The sequence below is a fragment of the Aegilops tauschii genome, chromosome 3 (genome assembly GCF_002575655.3).
Source record: "Aegilops tauschii subsp. strangulata cultivar AL8/78 chromosome 3, Aet v6.0, whole genome shotgun sequence".
NCBI lineage: Eukaryota > Viridiplantae > Streptophyta > Magnoliopsida > Poales > Poaceae > Aegilops > Aegilops tauschii.
The window spans coordinates 145851390-145871382 of NC_053037.3; the positions used below are offsets into that span (position 1 = coordinate 145851390).

General features: G+C 40.5%; 1 long non-coding RNA gene across 2 annotated transcripts; it reads left to right on the forward strand.

Moving 5' to 3' along the window:
- The first annotated feature begins 11629 nt into the window (after window positions 1–11629).
- Window positions 11630–14300, forward strand: LOC109757320 (uncharacterized). 2 transcript variants are annotated; one of them, XR_012204528.1, is made up of 3 exons: window positions 11630–11905; window positions 12664–12837; window positions 14020–14300. It is a non-coding gene; the product is annotated as an uncharacterized lncRNA (long non-coding RNA). The 2 variants fall into 2 exon arrangements; XR_012204527.1 differs by having other exon boundaries at window positions 14038–14300.
- Window positions 14301–19993: the final 5693 nt, after the last annotated feature.

Consider the following 19993-nt stretch of genomic DNA (forward strand, 5'->3'; position numbering starts at 1 on the left):
ATTGTGAAAATGCCAACAACAGTGAATATTATGTATTTTACATAACCATTGATGGATTTTTGTAATATCAGGATTCCTGATAAGCATTTTTTACTATAGGAAGGGGATCGCTGCTATATTAATTTTTAAACTGTAAATTTCTTAACCTGCAACACAGACTAAATGAGGCTAGAATCACAATATCATGTTGAACAAAAAAATGCCATTTCAATATGAAAGACTTGGCCTTTTTATTGTTAACTAGGTAAATGAAGCAAGTGCACGCCATGATATTCAAGTTCACCGAAACTCTATTTCAGATTATTTTTCCTATGATGGAGCTAAAATATTCCTATATACTTGTAGGAATCATAAATCACTAAATCAACAGGAAGTCCGGTCATAGATCACTATAGTTCCTCTGCAACAAACTGGAGCTAGCAAGATGAAGAAAACGATGCCTGATTGTTAAAGCAAAGTGTGGATAGATACCTATATATAGTAATTAGACACTTATATGCTAAACCAAACGGCACCTAATTGTCTTAAAGCACTATAATCATTATTCAGTATTTAGATACTTATATTTTAAAAGGTGGACAGATACGTCAAACCTTTCCTATACTAGCAACCAATATTGCTACTTAAAATTAATACCTCACTATGGTTCAGCTCCTCTGTAGTATTGGCTCGCCTCGTCATTCTCGTTATGCACAGGTTTTGTTTGCTGAGGTGGCATCAGCTCCATGGTGGCCTCCTCCGAGCTACTGTGCTCATCGACGCCCAAGAAAAAACCAAAAAAGAATCTGGCTATTTATACATGACGACAACAACAAATAATTACGAGGGTATACAAGACCACAACAATAATTACCGTAGCATGCCTCTTTCTTGGTAATTAGTTGTTGAGAAGCCAAGTCAATTATGCTGCTCCCATTGCCAGCTTAGAAATAAAACAGCAAATTGCTCAAATATACAATACACTGTCAATGAATGCAATACACATTGCACAACACATACTAACATGCAATACACAATACACTGTCAATCAATCAAGCAATCAGGGTAATAAAACAAATGATATATAGTGCTCGCTGCATGCCGTCACCTACTAACATGCACGGATGCATTAGAAACTGAACTTTGTGCAATGTAGCAATCTACCTCTTCAAGTTGAAACTGATTGTTTACAGTAGATATTTGTATGGTGACAAGTGAAAAGCAAGATAGTTCAAGTGTCAATATGATAGCGTTAATATTTATTACTAGATCACAACCAACAACATAACTATGCACTTTGGAGACTGATATTATTTAGAAAGATATGGACAATAAACAACAGGATGCAGCAACAACCATACCAGTAGTCTTCCTTATGGCTCAGCACTCCTAACTTTGATCTCCATTAGTTTCTCAACAGGCTGTCTGCATATGGGGCATTTATTTGATTGGAACCTTAGAGCTTGTGCGCATTCACTGCACATACACTGTACAAGATAGGACCAATCAGATAACAATATTAAGTAATGTATAAGTGAGACCTGAGAAAGCAAAAGTAGAACTACAGGCTACAATTAATTATCTTACCAAATGCCTGCAAGGAAATACAACAGTGTCCCTTGGTCCTATCTTGCAGATAACACATTCTTTCCCCATGCCATCATCGTCAGCATCAGGAACATCAACGTTGGGGACTTGGTAACGAACTAGCAAATGCCCTGTGCGTTGCACCGGGTGTACAAAATATAAATATATGCTTACACAGTTGAAAAAAACTACGAACAAAACAACATTGCAATCAGTCAAACAGCCATATCAGAACAAAAAATTCAAACAATTTTGGTTAAAAATATTTGTCAAACATCTAATACCTTTTAAGTTTGTAAATCCCGTACCATTCTTAGGAAACAAACACATGGATATGCTCTTACTTGATTTTCCACATGGCAAGTTGAAACAATTTTTGTTGTATCAAAAGTATTGGGATAAGATTTCCGATCAAAATTGATGAATGATTTCGGTTTAAATAGTCAACAAAACAATGCAATTAGATCTCATTGTTGCATGCCTAAGGCTCAAACCCAAGAATAGCCATGCACCCATGGTGAAGAATAACCAGACAAATCATGAGCAAATTCATTCAAAAAGATTGGCTGCATGTACTCCATTTAGAATTCACAACCAAGAGTCAAGTCATGGGCGTAGGTAAGTTTCATAGCTTCATATATATTTCACTTAGCTAGAAAAATAGTAGGAAACTAAAAAATGAAATTAAATTGATGGTCATGGTTGGCTGTCAATTAGTGTCAGTGTTGGGAGACAACGATACAACTAACCAACGAGAAACGAACTTGCTACTTAAATTGCTTCCTGGTTAGAAGAATAGATCCGTTAGAGATTAAACAGAAGCTTTTAGAGAGGAAGACTCATCTTAGCACCGTCGTAGGTCCGGCCGATGACAGCGTTGGGGACTTGGTGACGAACTGGCAAAGCACGCCATGCCGCAGAGTTGGGGAGTCGTCGCTCCTTCCCGTGGCTGTGAGGCCGGGTCACGGCGCCTCGGCTCATCAGGAAAGAGGAACCACATCAAACTATGATCTAAAGAAAGAAGAAGAGGAGGAGAGGGGCGGGATCAAGAAGGGGGGCGACGTACCTGAGCTACTGGCGATGCAGATCGAGGAGACGAACACCGCCGCGGATGCGAGGGGAATGGGACCGGACCGAGCACCCGCGCCCGTTTCATTGAGCTCGCTGCGTCCGTCCCCGTTGGTCGCGCCGCACACAGCTCGTCGGATCCCCTGGCCGCATAGGTAGGTGGTCGGTGGGCGGAGTCACACGGTCGACGCGCGCAACCATGCGGCGGGGGGAGTGGAGATGGCCGAGCTGCTGGTGGGGTGGAGAGGACCGGTGAGGCCGCCCCAATATCTGCCGTGGCATGGGATTGATCCGGCGGGCGGAGTCGCGCGGGCGCCGGCTCGTCAAGGCGCACGGCCATGCGGCGGGGGGAGGGGAGAGGGCCGAGCTGCTGGTGGGGGTGGAGAGGGCCGGTGAGGCCGCCCCAGGATTTGCCGCGGCATGGGATCCGGCGGTCGGCGAGCGGAGTCGCGCAGGCGCCGGCTCGTCGAGGCACGCGGCGGGGAAGGGGAGAGGGAAAGAGGAAATGAGTGAGTGGAGGGTAGTATGGTGAGTGAGTGGGGTTAGGGTTTGGATGCGGCGGGGGGACGGGATAAGGCTAGGGTTGCCAGTGAGTGGGGTTAGGGTTTGGGCCCAGACGCCAGCGTGCCAGGTGGGCCGTCGAGCCGGCCCGTTAGGCAACTTTATAGTGCCTGGGCCATGAAGGCCACCACGCGTTCCTGGCCGGTAAGTGCCGGCCCATTTGTCCAGTTATAATGTAATCCCTCAGAAAAAATATAATGTGGATAAGGTAATTTATTTTATAGTTATTTTTTTATGGGGCTAAGTTTGGGTGCAGGTTCGGCCATGCTGGGTAGCTAATTTGGGCCTTGTGTGCAAATTTTGCTCAACGATAGAAATGCTAGACTCGCATGTGTAGGATTTTAAAAGTATACATACCTCACAGAAACAATAAAAGTATATATATATATATTTATTAAATATGGTTCATAAAAATAAATATTTTTTATATTTACCTTTCATATACTAAGGGTACCACAACAAAACTTGGTTGATGTATAAATAAATCTACTTGGTTGAAGAATGTTTGTTTGATGTTTTTTTTCTTTTGTTGGACAAATTTCCATGGCCTATATAAATAATTTAAATAATGTTCATATGACTACTCATTATATATGAACAGTACAGTTTGTTGTTTTCCCCTAATTTTGTGTTAGTACAATTATTTAAATTATTTAATCAACATATTTTCCTAATAATGTCAATTATGTTTTTTATAGAGAAAATAGTGTGTTATTTTCACTACTATTTTTTCAGATATTATATATGATTATATTATGCAGTAGAAAACATCATTTATATTTCATCATATATATTTCATCGTAGATACAAAGTGATTGGTTCCGACATATGCACTGATGTAACGATGACAGACCGCACTGAAACACCACGAGAAGATGTGCATATAGCTAACCTTCCTCTGTATGTATATTATATATGAAAACACGAATGGTCTATTTTTATATTTTTGTTTTTTTAGAATATAGGAGACATGGATATGGACTTTGGAGATGCACGGAAAGAATCCACTGAGGGTTCAGATGCGATGTTGCTGAAAGGGGACGAAAATTCATAACATAAAAATGTCGAAGAGGTTATATCTCATAACAAACCAAAAAGGATGCTAATTTACATGTTATCCCACAAGGTATTTTTTAATATTACTATCAATCTTATTTTTGTGATATTGCCTTTTGTATTCAACTAATTTTGCTCAGTTTGATTGCTAAATTGGCTTATTTATTTATGAATTCGACAGACTATGTTTGTACCCCTAGGGATATTACAGTCATCGAATCAATCAAGTCTGCCCCCAAGAATGCCCAGTTCATGGACATTGGAGATGCCTTGTTATCAACCGACGATTTGGAATGCCTTATGAAAGATGATATGTTCTTACATGATGGTGTAAGACCAATTGCACAAACTTTGTAATTAATAATATGAACAATATTTAATATCATAAAATGTACAATATAATCTAAATGTTGATTACAGGTGATAAATGCTTACATATATTGCATGCTTGCTCATGACCATCTACAAGACAAGGCTGGTGAAAAGGTACACATTGTTAGCACGTTTGTATCTGGCCAGATAAAAGAAGACGGGGAAAGAGACATAGACCCATCAAAATATCACCACATTGTGCATCATGTTAATACTTATCTACAGCAAGACATGGTTAGTTTTTGTCTCGTTATCCATGCATATAATTATGGATTGTTTTTTCAATTCATATGTATAATGATTTATTAATATTTATATCTAATTGCAACCGTGACTTGTATGATATTTACACCAGTTATTCATTTCGATTAACATGCCGGGCTACCATTGGTATCTAGCAGTCGCTAATGCCAAAAAACGTGAGATTCAAGTATTGGACTCACTTGGTTCTCGGGTCAAACGCAATGACCTTGCTACTACGGTAACTATCTATTATTTTTATTCATCTTAACATATGTTTTTGTTTGCCTTGATCCCTAATATTTCTTATATATAAAATAGTTACTAGGACTCGAGAAGCGTCTGAAACTTGTAGAGCATAGTCCGGATTTTATCAGAGGTCATAAGTGGCCCGATCTCAATGTTACAAAATGGACGGTAGTAGAGCAGTTTCATGAGGCAATACAAACCGATGGGTAAGCACTTGTTACAATGGTTTGTTCATTTGATTCATCTGTGTGATATTCTAAAGCATTATTTTATAATATTTTAGCGTATCATGTGGACTGTTTATGCTAAATTATATGGAATACTGGACTTCACATGGATTGTCAGACCAGTTCACCCAGGTATTTCATTTTTATACATTATCTCGTTATTTTATCTCAAAATTTTATATAAATTGTTTATATATATTTTTTGTAGGAGGATATGAAACATTTTCGACAAAAATTAGCTGTCATTTTGCTCGATTCAGAGCTGAATAAGCTAAAAGGAGGTCCCATATACCATCAACCTGATGATGAAGAAACTTTAGCGAATTCTGATCTCGAGATCCTGGAGAATCCATCTGACGTAGTCAAAGACAAACGTCCTGCGCCAATCACTATCATACCCACGGACCAACGTGAATTACTTGCCGGCCTCTGCAACTACGTCATGTCGATCGATGATGCCGGGTGTTTGGAGTAAGTATCATGTATCAATATTTAATGTGCGGATGTATATTATTGTTCTTCTTACCGTCCAATTTTTAGGAAGGTATGGGTCCGGAGCTCGACACCCGAGCCAATGGGCTTAAATCTTAAGAAACTTCAGTGCATACTTAACATGGAGCAGCCCATGGACAATGATTGCTTCAACACCGCCGTGCGTATGCTGGCATGTGACGAGGGAGTACTGTTCACAGACCCTCCTGTACACTACATGGATCTACGATTTTGTGTAAATTATCATAACTCTTCATTCTATGTGTCATTAGTATCAACATGTTGAAACAATATTTCTTTTTTTGCTTAGTCCATGATGCTAGAGTCAACATGAGGTCAGAAGTTTTGCGAGAAGGAAACTATCCAGACGTTGGCAACATTATTTGATAGCTGGCCTGGGATGGACAACGACATCTCATCGTGCAACAAGGTAAGTAAAGTGTTTTGTCCATTTTTATCATGGTTTATTGTTGTTTCTAATAGCCCCACTTGTAGATTTATCTTCCCTATGCATCCATCGGCCGATACATCTTGTACGTCATCGACAAAGAGGCACGTCTTCTATATATTATGGATCCTATTCAAACATCACAATCGTTAGAGGAAAAAAAGATGAGGCATGCACTGAAATTAAAAAGTTTTGCAAGGGATTTCAAAGAAGCACTCGAAATAAAGCTGCCTGGTTGGAATTATGATATATCTAAATTGCAACGTTTATTTCCGTTCGGTGTTCCAACGAGTATAGACAGGTAATGAATTCATAACAAAAACATTTACTTTTGTTATCACTATATTCTTTATATTATTAATTTAAAGTTTTACAGGAATGTGTCTGGCTATTTTGTTTTCCATTTTATGCTCTGGTGGAACGGTAAAGAATTGGTCAAGCCGATTTGCCCGGTGAGTTTTGTCCGTTACATGTTTTAAGATCTTCGGCGTGTAATTTTCATACTAACTACATGTATTGTTTGTGCAGGATGGGTATGAATTGAGGAAGCAGTTTTTATTATACTTGCTAAAACATCGTGGCAATGAAGCTAAAGGAGACTTCCCTGACATTGTGAAAGAATTTCTTAAGCGCATCATCTAGATATTAATAGTTTTGTAATAGATGTTTAGTTGGAACATCCCTCAGTTTGTTACATGGACATGTCGTTAATTTTTCTTTATGTTATCAATTTACTTTGCAAAAATGGACTCCAGGTATTAAATAATTGTGTTTGTGTTATATTCTTTGTACGTGTGGAATTTAACATGTAACTCTTGTAAACTATTTCAAGAGCCCGTGGCAACGCACGGGCATTCTACTACAAACACAATTATAAAGTTTTACTTTGACCAAACCTTATGTGCTCACTAAAAAGAAACGTAGGGAGTACTAAAAAATTACATAGGTTTGCTATATGTGTAGAGTAGTATTTTTTTTCCTTGGAGAATCTACTAGCTGGAGTGGTTGTTGTCAATATCCTTTTGAAAGTTGGCCTGATATTAGCGCGAACCAACTGACAATGCTATCTCAAGTAGTGCTTTATTCACATAAGTATCTTGTTTCAGGAAAACACTAGGTTAAAAGCCTACTGCAAAAAAATTCAAGAAAAAATTACAAGGGTTTATATGTATGCAATTTACAGGGGCTATCTAATGTTATAGTTACATGCCTCTATTTTTTTGTATTTATGTATTCTAGCTCTATGGATACCAGAGCATTAGTTCTTTTAAAGTATTGCATTTATAAACTTTACTATTTTGAGATATTGCAAATGATAATATCAACTAATTATAAATGCCATTTACGATCACAAATGATCTTACTGAATGATTGATTTCATGGCCTTCAAGGAAGAGATATCCTAGAAGGGACTCAGTCCTTTTGAGCCAAGAGAAGTAGGTGGGGCATGTGCAAGCTATGAATAGTAGATGAGGAAGTGTTGAAATATATTGTCTTGCCATGGTTCCTAAATGGTAGGAGGTATGTGTAGTACCCGTATGGTTTCAAGTACCTAATTTCATGTGTAATTGTTTGCCAGAGAATTGCCCAATATCGAATATTGATAAATAATATGAACAAAAGAACGTTCTCATTTTTTTCAGGCCCGTGGCAACGCACGGGCACTCTACTAGTCTTTTCTAATAATAAAGCACGGATTGACTTTGTCGGGTTCACCGTCACAATACGCTTCTTCACGTGATTTTACGCTTTCAGTTTGAATTTAAAATATATACACGAGGTTTACCCAAGGTGGTACTAATCTATATACGTGCCCATGCATCAAAACCATCAGGTTCGATGTGTGTTCCTACCGACTTGGGCCTGCAGGCTGGGTCGTTGGCCCAGCTTCAGTTGAATGCGAGAAGAAGAAAAATAAATAAAATTGGGATGTGGACAATGGGATTCGAACTCTTGTCTGCTGTGTAGATGCTAACGTAGCAGACCAATCAATCCAGGCTTGTGGGTATTACAACGTCGGTGTCTGGCTCTTTAACATAAAGCAAGGCGTACTGGGGCCAAGGGAGTTGGACGCTTGATGGGCACGGGAGTGCTGGGCCGAGACGGCTGCCGCGGCCCACGGGGCGGACAAGGAACAGGCCGGAGGCTTTTTCATATTTGTTTACTTATGAAATAGTCCCACCTTGCTATTTTGCATTAATTTTTACCAATTTATATACGTTCTTAGGTTATCAGTCATCACGGAGCTGCTTCGGAAATTAAGCAAAGAATAAGGCATGAATATCTCATTGAGAAACAAAGAAGGAAAGCCCATGGAAAGAGAGAGAACGGAAATAGAGGGTAATTAATTGGAAAGTAACCGGCTGGCAAATGAGATTCATGACATGCTTGATATAAGGAAAAAGAAAAAGAAAGGAAATAGACACTGATTGCGTGAGAAATAAAGAAGAAAGGAAAGAGAGAGGAAGGAAATAGGAGGATTGAGGGAGGATCCTACCAAATAGATAGGACATGCGAGATTTGTGGGCGCCATATATTCTTTGTTGGCCTGAAATTTAGTATCAATGGCAGGCGTACTGACCTCATTCATATCTTATATGAATATAAAAATGATGTGGCATTTTTTTCCTACATGCAATCCTCACTAAATTCACGTCATTTTTTTTCTGTTGCAGCGGACAACATGACATGTTTTACTTCCACTTATGATCCTTACTAAATTTGCACCAATTTTATAACACATTGAATGGTATGTCTGCGCATACAATCCTCACTAAATTTAAGTCATTTTTTAGAGGTAATATCACCGGCAGTCACACAACTCGCATTGGATGTGCAGTTTAGTGCTACAACTTGCAAAATACGTCTTTTTGGTCAGCTAACTTGCGTTTCGGTGCATATACGGTCACTCCATGCGTATTCGGCGCTTGCGTGGCATGCCACGTCTGCATGGAGCCACTGTCAGTAACCGAAGACGCTCTGGAGCAACCAGCGCGTGGTAAACTTGCATGGACCCCCTGAATCTGTCTGTCAGGCGTACGGGCACCGGAGAGAGATAACAGAGATTGCTATAGAAAAGTGGTGGGTGTACAATCTTCATGACAGTTTCAGATTTTTGTCTTATTTTCATGGTTCAATTCTGTACAATGTTGTGCCGAAATTCAGTTGAAAACTGTGGCAAAATTCAGTTGAAAACTGTGCCAAAATACTGTCCAAAAATTCAGATTTTTGTCTTATTTTCATGGTTCAATTCTGTACAAAGTTGTGCCAAAATACAGTTGAAAACTGTGCCAAAATACTGTCCGAAAATTCAGTAAACGTTTTGGCAAAATTTAGAACATGTACAGAACATCCAAATAAAAAGAGAGGACTGGGATTCGAACCCAGGTCCTGCCAATATTACTTGACAATGTATTGCCAATTGGGTAATGAGCAGATTCTGCTCAAATCTCTCCACCCACCAGTTTTCTATAGCAATCTCTGTTATCTCTCTTCGGTGCCCGTACGCCTGACAGACAGATTCAGGGGGTCCGTGCAAGTTTACCACGCGTTGGTTGCTCCAGAGCGTCTTCGGTCACTGACGGTGGCTCCATGCAGACGTGGCATGCCACGCAAGCGCCGAATACGCATGGAGTGACCGTATCTGCATCGAAACGCTAAGTTAGCTGACCAAAAAGACATATTTTGCAAGTTGTAGCACTAAACTGCACATCCAATGCAAGTTGTGTGACTATCGGTGATATTACCTTCATTTTTTACCGGTGTAACCCACGGGCATATATGCTATATTTTGTATAAATGGAGGTATAATATTATTTCGCCTCCCATTTGGTATGTCCATGTCGTTTCTCCATACTTAGTTAGGCTATTCTACCAAATAGAGAAAGGAAATAGGAGGATTGAGGGAGGATCATACCAAAATAGATAGGACATGCGGGATTTGTGGGCGCCATGTTAATCTTTGTTGGCCTGAAATTTAGTATCAATGGCAGGCGTACTGGCCTCATTCATATCTTATATGAATATAAAAATGATGTGGCATTTTTTCCCTACATGCAATCCTCACTAAATTCACGTCATTTTTTTCTGTTGCAGCGGACAACATGACATGTTTAACTTCCACTTATGATCCTTACTAAATTTGCACCAATTCTATAACACATTGAATGGTATGTCTGCGCATACAATCCTCACTAAATTTAAGTCATTTTTTACCGGTGTAACCCACGGGCATATATGCTATATTTTGTATAAATGGAGGTATAATATTATTTCGCCTCCCATTTGATACGTCCATGTCGTTTCTTCATACTTAGTTAGGCTATTCTACCGATAGTCTATCCTAGGCCACCAGGCATCTGCCCCGTTCATCCGTGTTACGTTCCACCAATAAAAAAACAGCGCCCTCCCGACCCGTTTATGCAACCCGGTCCAACAAATCAGACCTACCAGCCCGTTTAGGAGATGAGGCAAAAATAGTAGACCGTGATAGCAATCAAACTGCAACCTCCACTGTTCTTTGGTGTTGATCGTTTTAACCCACAAAAAAAAAGGTGTTGATCATTTTAAACTAAAGTTGAATTTGGTGTTTGTTTGTGTCCTTTACGGACTGGAACTGAACTACTACGATGTAAAATCTGGATACATAAATACAAGGCGCAAGCATTAGATTGTGCAGATGTGGCCGGGATCTCAAACACGACCGTTCGCTGGTCTGTACATGTAGACGATGCAATTCTTTATTGGTTCCAAGCTTAGGTGGAACATTCCCGTGTAGTGGACATCGTGAGAGACAATGAGGACAAAGAAAATAAGTGGTAACAGGAATGGGACGCTAAGGGTGATAATTTGTTTCTCCCGTTGCAACGCTTATAATAAATAATTAAATAATAAAACATGGGTTGAGTCCGCTGGGTTCACCGTCGCGGTGTTTTTACACAAAGGTCCCTGTGCTTTTTAGGAATTAACCCGCCGTCCATGTAATAAGTCAACCGAACCGGTGCGGGCGATAGGAAAAAAGAACGCAGCCTTCCAATCCCGTCTCCAACTCCGGTGCGCCGCCACCCCCTGCCCTGCCGCCGCGCACCGGACTGGCGCGCGTGGACATGGTGCCTGGTGGGGGAGGGGAGTGTCGCACCGCAAGTATCGCGCCGGCGGGCTGCGTGCTCCTCGAGCGGCTGGAGGCGGCGTGGCTGCTCGACGCAGAACGAAGGCGGCGGCCGGAGCTTGCAGGGGATGGATTCGTGTGCGACAGGGGCTGGGGAGGCGGATCTGGAGGCGTTCGACGAGGCGGGGTTCGCCTGTGACGAGGAGGATGGCCGGAGCGCGGCTTCCCGGGAGGATCCATAGCATCCTCGGCTCCAGGACAGAAAGGAGACACGGTGGTGAGGGAGAGAAGAAGGCAGAAAGGAGGGGCGGTGCGGTGACCTAGGCCGGAGCTCACCGGTGTCCGGCAACGGCGGACGGGCGCCACTGCTACTGCATCCCTGGTATTCCTCTCACCTCTCCTGCCTTAACGATATCTGCTGCGTCGCCAAAGCCTCGGCCGCACATCACCAGCATCTCCGGCCTCGAATACTCCTGCCACTGCACCCAGAGGCCCGTCGCCATGACCGGATCCAGTAAGGTGCCTCTAATGCCCCCCTCTCCCTCATGGCACATGTGCTATTTTACTCGGAAAGGCCATTGCTCACGTTTTGAATTTTGGCATCAGCTCTGTTGTCGTGCTTCAGTTCTTTGCTGGAAGAACCTCAATTGTTTCTTTGCTTCGGTTGTTCTTCAATCTTAGCTCTCAGTTCTCAACATATGCATTACAATATGTTTGTTGTCTGTGGGGATGGAGTGAAGAAATTGGATTGGGGTCATGGAATAAATCAACTAGAGGATGCAACTCATGTTCTTGTAGGTAGTCATTCAGACATTTCTTAACTCTGCTGCAAAATCAGCTGCCACAGCTCTGCGCTGCCGGTCATGGAAACCTCTCATGTATCCCCTCTTGTCGCTTCTCACCAGCAGCGTCTCTATGCCGTGGCAGCGGCGCTCCCGACCCGACAATCGAAGCTGCTGCTCCCGATCTATTGTGTCTGGGCAGTCCCAGCCACTCCTCCCTAGCAAACTTGTGCTCTTCCTTCGGCTTGCCTTCCATAGGGTCTGGCACCGCTTCAATTATAATCTGCAGGACATACACAAGTTGCAGACAAATCGATTGAAATAATGTGCTAAGCCTTGGGCTCCATTGCCACTTTGTCAGCTTGTTGATATTAGAGGGAGGATCAAAGGGGTGATTGGTACTTTCCCTTACAACAGCTGGTGAAACGCAACGAATTTTCTCAACCAATGAAGCTTTCTCTGTGGTGTCCAAGTTATGAACTCCTACAATTTCAGGTGTACTGCAATCCAGGAATGCAGCAGGCCAGAACAATGGACAATGATCGTACTATGAGTGGCTAGGTATTGGCCTACCGTGGCAAGATGCCAATGACTCTATGAGGTGTGTAAAATATGGATCTGTAAATGTCCGAGGTTGCCTTGGGGGCCAAATGCCGCAAACAGGTCAAGGTTAGTTATATTTCTCCTTTGCCATTTCTCTGGATAATCCTCTCTAGCAAGATCACTTAGGACGATATAATCTGCTATTTAATTTCTATATGATTTCAGTATGAGAACATCACTTTAGGACAATATAATAAGCTATCCATGTGATATTTACTTCCACTGCGTTTCAGCATGTTCAATCTCTGTACAAGCGCGCAAATGGACATATTTTGATTTGGCGACTTCGTGTTTTAATTGTTCTTACTGAATATTGGATCCTGGCCCTTATGTTATGTACCTGTAGTATGTTTCTAGCTCGATGTCTACTGCTTCTCTTAAGGCGAGATCGACACTATGTATATCTAAATAACAATTTCATTTGGATCACATAACATTCTTTTTCCTGAAAAATCACGTGGTTTATTGGACTTGAATTAGCAGTGTGGTTCATGTGCACATTGTGCTTAGTTATCCTTTCTGTTATCACAAGTCGATGTGATAAACACGAAGTATGCACTTCCATCTATACTTCTGATATATTGGTGTCAAGTGGTATCAAAAGTCTGAAACTGCAATCGCATAGTTTAGGTTGTTCATACAAATCTGCATTGGGTGTGTTTCTAAAATTGTACGAGTAGTAACTTTGTAGAAGGAATGCAGTCCCTTAATCTAATAGCGATTTAACTTTTTTAAGTGACATAAAACAATCCTGTAACTTTGAAGACACCTCCTGATGTTGTGATTCTGCAAATTATCTGGTACATGCTCCTGCTTTTGCAATACCTCTCTGATTGTCTATCAAGCTGCAAAAATGCTATGTGCCAAACATTTAATGTTCGGTAGTTAACTCTAAACATGATAACACTACCGTTCTACACAAGCATGTTTCTTCCATAAAAAGAAAATTATTATATAAAAAAATCTGTATCTAATATGTTGTATTGGAAGTAATAGTGTGAGGGAAGCAAAGCAAGTTTCCGTCAGGGAAGAAAACATTCTAAAACTTCTATTTTCCTTAAGTCAGTCAAAACACAAATATGTTTTCTGAGAATTATACTATTATTTATTCTGGTAGAAGGACGTGCTTCGTGACGTATGCATGCTAAATGTGAGTTGTATGTCGATGATTTCATTTTATTAGTTTTTCAGAAGAATAATGACAATAGTTGTCTTACTCCAATTCATGAAGTACAGTTTGTCTTATAGGATCTTCTTATATGACAGAAGCTAAGGTCCATTGTCACTCAACACAGTCTCCTTGAGATACAAATTCCAGCTTTAAAGTGTGGCAATGACGCAAATTCTTTGCTGCAATCATAGGAGATCCAGTCAGGCTACAAAATTTTCCTGTGCCACCCTATGTACGACGCCAGCGGTGAGATGGGCGGGAACTCTTTGGCGTGCCAGCACACAGGAACGACACATGCCGTACACCCCGAAGGACACGTTCGCCAGGCTTGACCTGACCCTCTCTGACACCACCTTGCCGCCTCTGTTGCTGGAGATCAGCCGAAGAGTTAGCTTGTTGCCGCTTTGCTTCAATGGTTGCTTCAATGCTCTTCGACTCTCCATAATGAGCAGATGATGGTGCTTGGACGAAGCAATTGATCGGAAAATGGGTAGTGTTGTACTGGTGGTCTTGTGTCCGCCCACTAACTGTAAAACATCTAAGATGATTCTTCAGGACTTGATACATTCCAATTACTCATTTGGGTCTTTTTCTTACTCTTATACTTGGTTTTGCTTAGTAATCTTAAGATCAATTCTTTCGATGTATAACTATATGTAGAGCACAGGACCCGACCTTGCATGTGGCCGGTTTAATTTGTTTACTGAAGAAATTAGTTTAAAAATGTTCACAGTTTTACACATGTTCACATTATTTTTGTTTCAAAAAAATATGTTTGCACTTTTTTTTAAATCATAAAAATTCCTTAAAAATCCATTTTTATTTAAAAAATTCATTTAGAAATCTACAAAAAATCAAAACATTCTTTTAAGAAAAAACATCTATTAAAAATGTGTTTTTTAGAAATATTCTAATTTTCATAAACGTTTAAGATTCTTAAAGAAGTGTTTCAATTTTTATGTAAACCTTAACTTCTATAAAAAATAAGGAAATTTTCATGTTTTCCAGAAAAGCCGAAAAAAAACGATTGACAAACTATTCCATGCAAAACTGCTCTTGCAAATGACGAAGAACGCTAAGTTGGTTTCTTCAGGTCCAAACTTGATTCTACAAAAAGCAATAATCAATATTACCTTATTATCGATGTTTATTAAAATTGGATATATAAAATAGTGCACAACGAAATATGGAGCTTTTTTTTTGCAGGTAATGAAATATGGAGCTGGTTGCCTGGTTGTATCTCTTTTTCGCCCGGTGCAACGCACGGGCATTTGTATTAGTCATTACCTGACGATGGGCGCCGTCGATGTTGCGGACCAGGTGCAGTGCATGATCAGTCGTACGATTCGAGGAACATACGAGACATCCTTTCGTAGACAAGGGGCGCAGCCGAACACGGACATCTCAAGGTAGCCGTCAAGAAAGTCAATCAAATATCCTCCTTTAAAAATGAAAGTGAAAACGTGAAGCATACACATCTGCAAATCGCAAAACGCCGCCTATTTTCCTCCGAAAGCGTCAAGCAAAAATCATCTCTAGATGTCAGTCGTAGACATCGTGTGAAGCAAAGATCGATGAAGAACCAGTGATATAATGCTAAACGGAAAAGCTAAAATCCAGACGGCAGGATTTTAGCGACAGATCCGCACACATCACACGTCGTTGGATCCTATTCCTACGGTTGAGTTTACGTCCTGATCTAACTGCCCTTTCTTTGTTGATCGTGCATCTCCCTGTTAATTCTGTGATTTAAAGGCCCACCTCTCCCCACTAATTCCGGGATATCCCGCACATCCACTTATGCCGATTTTTTCTCCTGATTGATGACCACCGTTGGATAAAAGGGATCGAGAAAAATTAATTCATGAGAAGCGTGACTCAAACCTGTTACCCATCACACTAGGTAGTGTGCCCAAACCATCGCACCAACTAAAGCGGTTTGACTTGTTCTTATGCATGTCTTTACTTGACTTAACTAGCGCTACAAAATAGAATGGTAATTTTTGGATCGGCCTAGATTTGCTGCTATTTTTGCTGGCTCTTGCCATTTACCCGAGCTCCAGAAGCGCTAATGCTAGGTGATTTTTTGATCTGCAATTTCTTCACTGATTTTGTATCTTCTTTTTGGACAACGCTAACGCCCACACGTGTGGTGGGAGCCAAATCCGCCCACACGCCCTATAGCACACACAGACTACGCTATGTCACCGCATCCATGCATGTGGATTTTTTTTGAATTTTCTGTTTTAAAATTGTTTTATCTCTTAAATGAAAAATCCAATTAAAGATCCGTTTTCACCATTAAATCCCTCGCGACGAGATCTTCGAAACTAGATCTCATATTAATATATTTTGATGAATTTTTTTTGTTAAAAGTTGCCGTGTCTATTGCACATGAATTGCCATGATGTTTACACTGAAGTTGCTATGATATGTTTCAGCTATTTTCTTCTACATTTAACAGCAATTTTTGACATATTATAAAACGGGGAATTAAGAAACTAGACTTGCCATGCACCATAAATTAAAATTGCCATGATACATGCATAAAATTGCCATGGTTCATACAAAAAAATATTTTCATGATCAAAGTACTGGAATTGCCATCATCGAAAAACTAAAATTGCCATGATCTATAAACTAAAATTGCCACATGGCAACTTTAGTTTAAGCACTATGGCAACTACAGTGTAAATATCATGGCAACTTTTAGGCAATTTTTTTTCGTCGAAACATATCAACATGGGGTTTAGTTTTGAAGATCTCGTCGAGACGGATTTAATGATGAAAACGGATTTTTAATTCGCTTTTTTATTTGGAGATAAAACATTTTTAAGCCGAAAACCAAAAAGATTCTTGCTGATGTCATCTGTTCATACATGGCAAAATGAGTGGTGATGGAGGCGTGTGGGCGATGTGCAAACGCCCACACGTGTGGGCATTAGCTTTTCCGTTCTTTTTTTATCTTACGTGCAAACACCACACAAAAATTAACCCAGAAAAAAGAAGTTGTTGAATAATATACTCCCGACAATTTCTATATAAATAGCATGATAAAATACACATCGTTTACTTGATAACTTAAGTACAAACTAGACAGTAATTTTTGACCGCGTGATTTGGTGAGAATATATCCCGGTAATTTTTTCCCAGTTGTTGAAGAAGGCCATGGAGTAAAAGAGTTGGGCCAGAAGAGTCCCGGGCGGCCCACGAGGGTGGGGGCGCGCCTACCCGCCTGGGCGCACCTCCCTACCTCGTGGACAGCCCGGAGACCCCCCTGACTTGTTCTCGACGCCAAAACCTCTTATATATACAGAAACCTCCAGAAAATAACCTAGATCGGGAGTTCCGCCGCCGCAAGCCTCTGTAGCCACCAAAAATCAATCTAGACCCGTTCCGGCACCCTGCCGGAGGGGAGGGATCCCTCACCGGTGGCCATCTTCATCATCCCGGCGCTCTCCATGACGAGGAGGGAGTAGTTCACCCTCGGGGCTGAGGGTATGTACCAGTAGCTATGTGTTTGATCTCTCTCTCTCTCTCTCTCTCTCGTTTTCTTGATTTGGCACGATCTTGATGTATCGCAAGCTTTGCTATTATAGTTGGATCTTATGATGTTTCTCCCCCTCTACTCTCTTGTAATGAATTGAGTTTTCCCTTTGAAGTTATCTTATCGGATTGAGTCTTTAAGGATTTGAGAACACTTGATGTATGTCTTGCATGTGCTTATCTATGGTGACAATGAGATATTCACGTGATCTACTTGATGTATGTTTTGGTGATCAACTTGCGGGTTCCGTAACATCGTGAACTTATGCATAGGGGTTGGCACACGTTTTCGTCTTGACTCTCCAGTAGAAACTTTGGGGCACTCTTTGAAGTTCTTTGTGTTGGTTGAATAGATGAATCTGAGATTGTGTGATGCATATCATATAATCATACCCACGGATACTTGAGGTGACATTGGAGTATCTAGGTGACATTAGGGTTTTTGTTGATTTATGTCTTAAGGTGTTATTCTAGTACGAACTCTATGATAGATCGAGAGGAAAGAGCTTCGTGTTATTTTACTACGGACTCTTGAATAGATCGATCAGAAGAATAACTTTGAGGTGGTTTTGTACCCTACAATAATCTCTTCGTTTGTTCTCCGCTATTAGTGACTTTGGAGTGACTCTTTGTTGCATGTTGAGGGATTGTTATATGATCTAATTATGTTACTATTGTTGAGAGAACTTGCACTAGTGAAAGTATGAACCCTAGGCCTTGTTTCAACACACTGCAATACCGTTTGTGCTCACTTTTATCATTAGTTACCTTGCTGTTTTTATATTTTCAGATTACAAAAACCTATATCTACCATCCATATTTAACTTGTATCACCATCTCTTCGCCAAACTAGTGCACCTATACAATTTACCATTGTATTGGGTGTGTTGGGGACACAAGAGACTCTTTGTTATTTGGTTGCAGGGTTGCTTGAGAGAGACCATCTTCATCATACACCTCCCACGGATTGATAAACCTTAGGTTATCCACTTGAGGGAAATTTGCTACTGTCCTACAAACCTCTGCACTTGGAGGCCCAACAACGTCTACAAGGAGAAGGTTGCGTAGTAGACATCAAGCTCTTTTCCTCTCGATCTATTCTTCTTCTAGTACTTGAGCACAATTTTCCTTTCCATCATTTTCACGAAAGATATTAAAAAGATGAAGCATATGAGGTACCCTCAATTCCATCTTCTATGATTGTGAGCCCAATTAATTATTTTCAAACCTGAGCAAATTAGTTGAAGTTGGACAAGGAAGACAACATAATGAGTTATGCTTGGGTATATTTGTATAGAAGTTATATTGTTATGGACCCTCTAACATGTGGTGCTTGCTATTTAGAATCCTTAGCTAGCCAAAATATCTGTACTAAGCGGGAATACTGCTTGTGCATCCAAATTCCTTGAACCAAGTTTATTCCATGAGTTTCCACCATATCTACCTATATGCGGTATTTACCTGCCGTTCTAAGTAAATTTGCATGTGCCAAACTCTAAACCTTCAAATAATAATCTGTTCTGTATGCCCGAATCGCTCATGTAGCGACTAGGGGCTGTCAGTATCTTCCATGCTAGGTGGGTTATTCTCACGATGAGTGGACTCCGCTCATCATTCACGAGAAAATGGCTGGTAACTGGGATGCCCAGTCCTATGATCAAAAGATCAAAAACAAATTCACAAATAATTTAAACAAACTCCCCCAGGATTGTTGATAGTTGGGCGGCACCCGTTGTTTCGGACAAGCCGTGGAGTGTGATTGTTGGTGGAGGGGGAGTAAAATCTTTACCTTTCTATTTGGGAACTGCCTATAATATATCTAGTATGGAAGATATTGGGAACTCTTGGTCGTTATGTTGACAATGAAAGCATACCTCTCAAAATTATTTTCATCTCTGTTTTAGCTTCGAGCTCTGGCACCTCTACAAATCCCTGCTTCCCTCTGTGAAGGGCCTATCTTTTACTTTTATGCAAGAGTCAGTAGTATTCCTTCTCATTCCAACCTACTTTTTAGTTGGCAAGCATCATGTGGTGGAGAAAGATCTAAGCATATATGGCCATTCAAATATATTTGATCATGAATTATTATTGTTGACAATTATCTATATGATAAATAAGTTGGGAGGCGAAACATTAAGCCCCTATCTTTCTCTGTGTTCGATGGATGCTATTTGTTCTAAAAATATGCTTTGAGTGGTAGCAATCATGGAAGACTATATGATAGTTGAGTATGTGGGATTTGCTAAATCAAAGCTCTTACATAGACCCTTCCTGAAAATAAGATGAATTGCAATTGTTTGATGACTGAGAACGGTTTGTTAGTTTTCAAGAAAGTTTATGATCTATACTTTAACATGTGAATAGCTTGTTACTTGATCATGAGAAGCTTTATGATATGAGCCATTGTTATGATATATAATGATGCTAGAAAAAGTGATTGGAACTATCATTGATCAAACTTATGCACTTGCTAGCATTCACACTTCATAAATTATTTCTTTTATC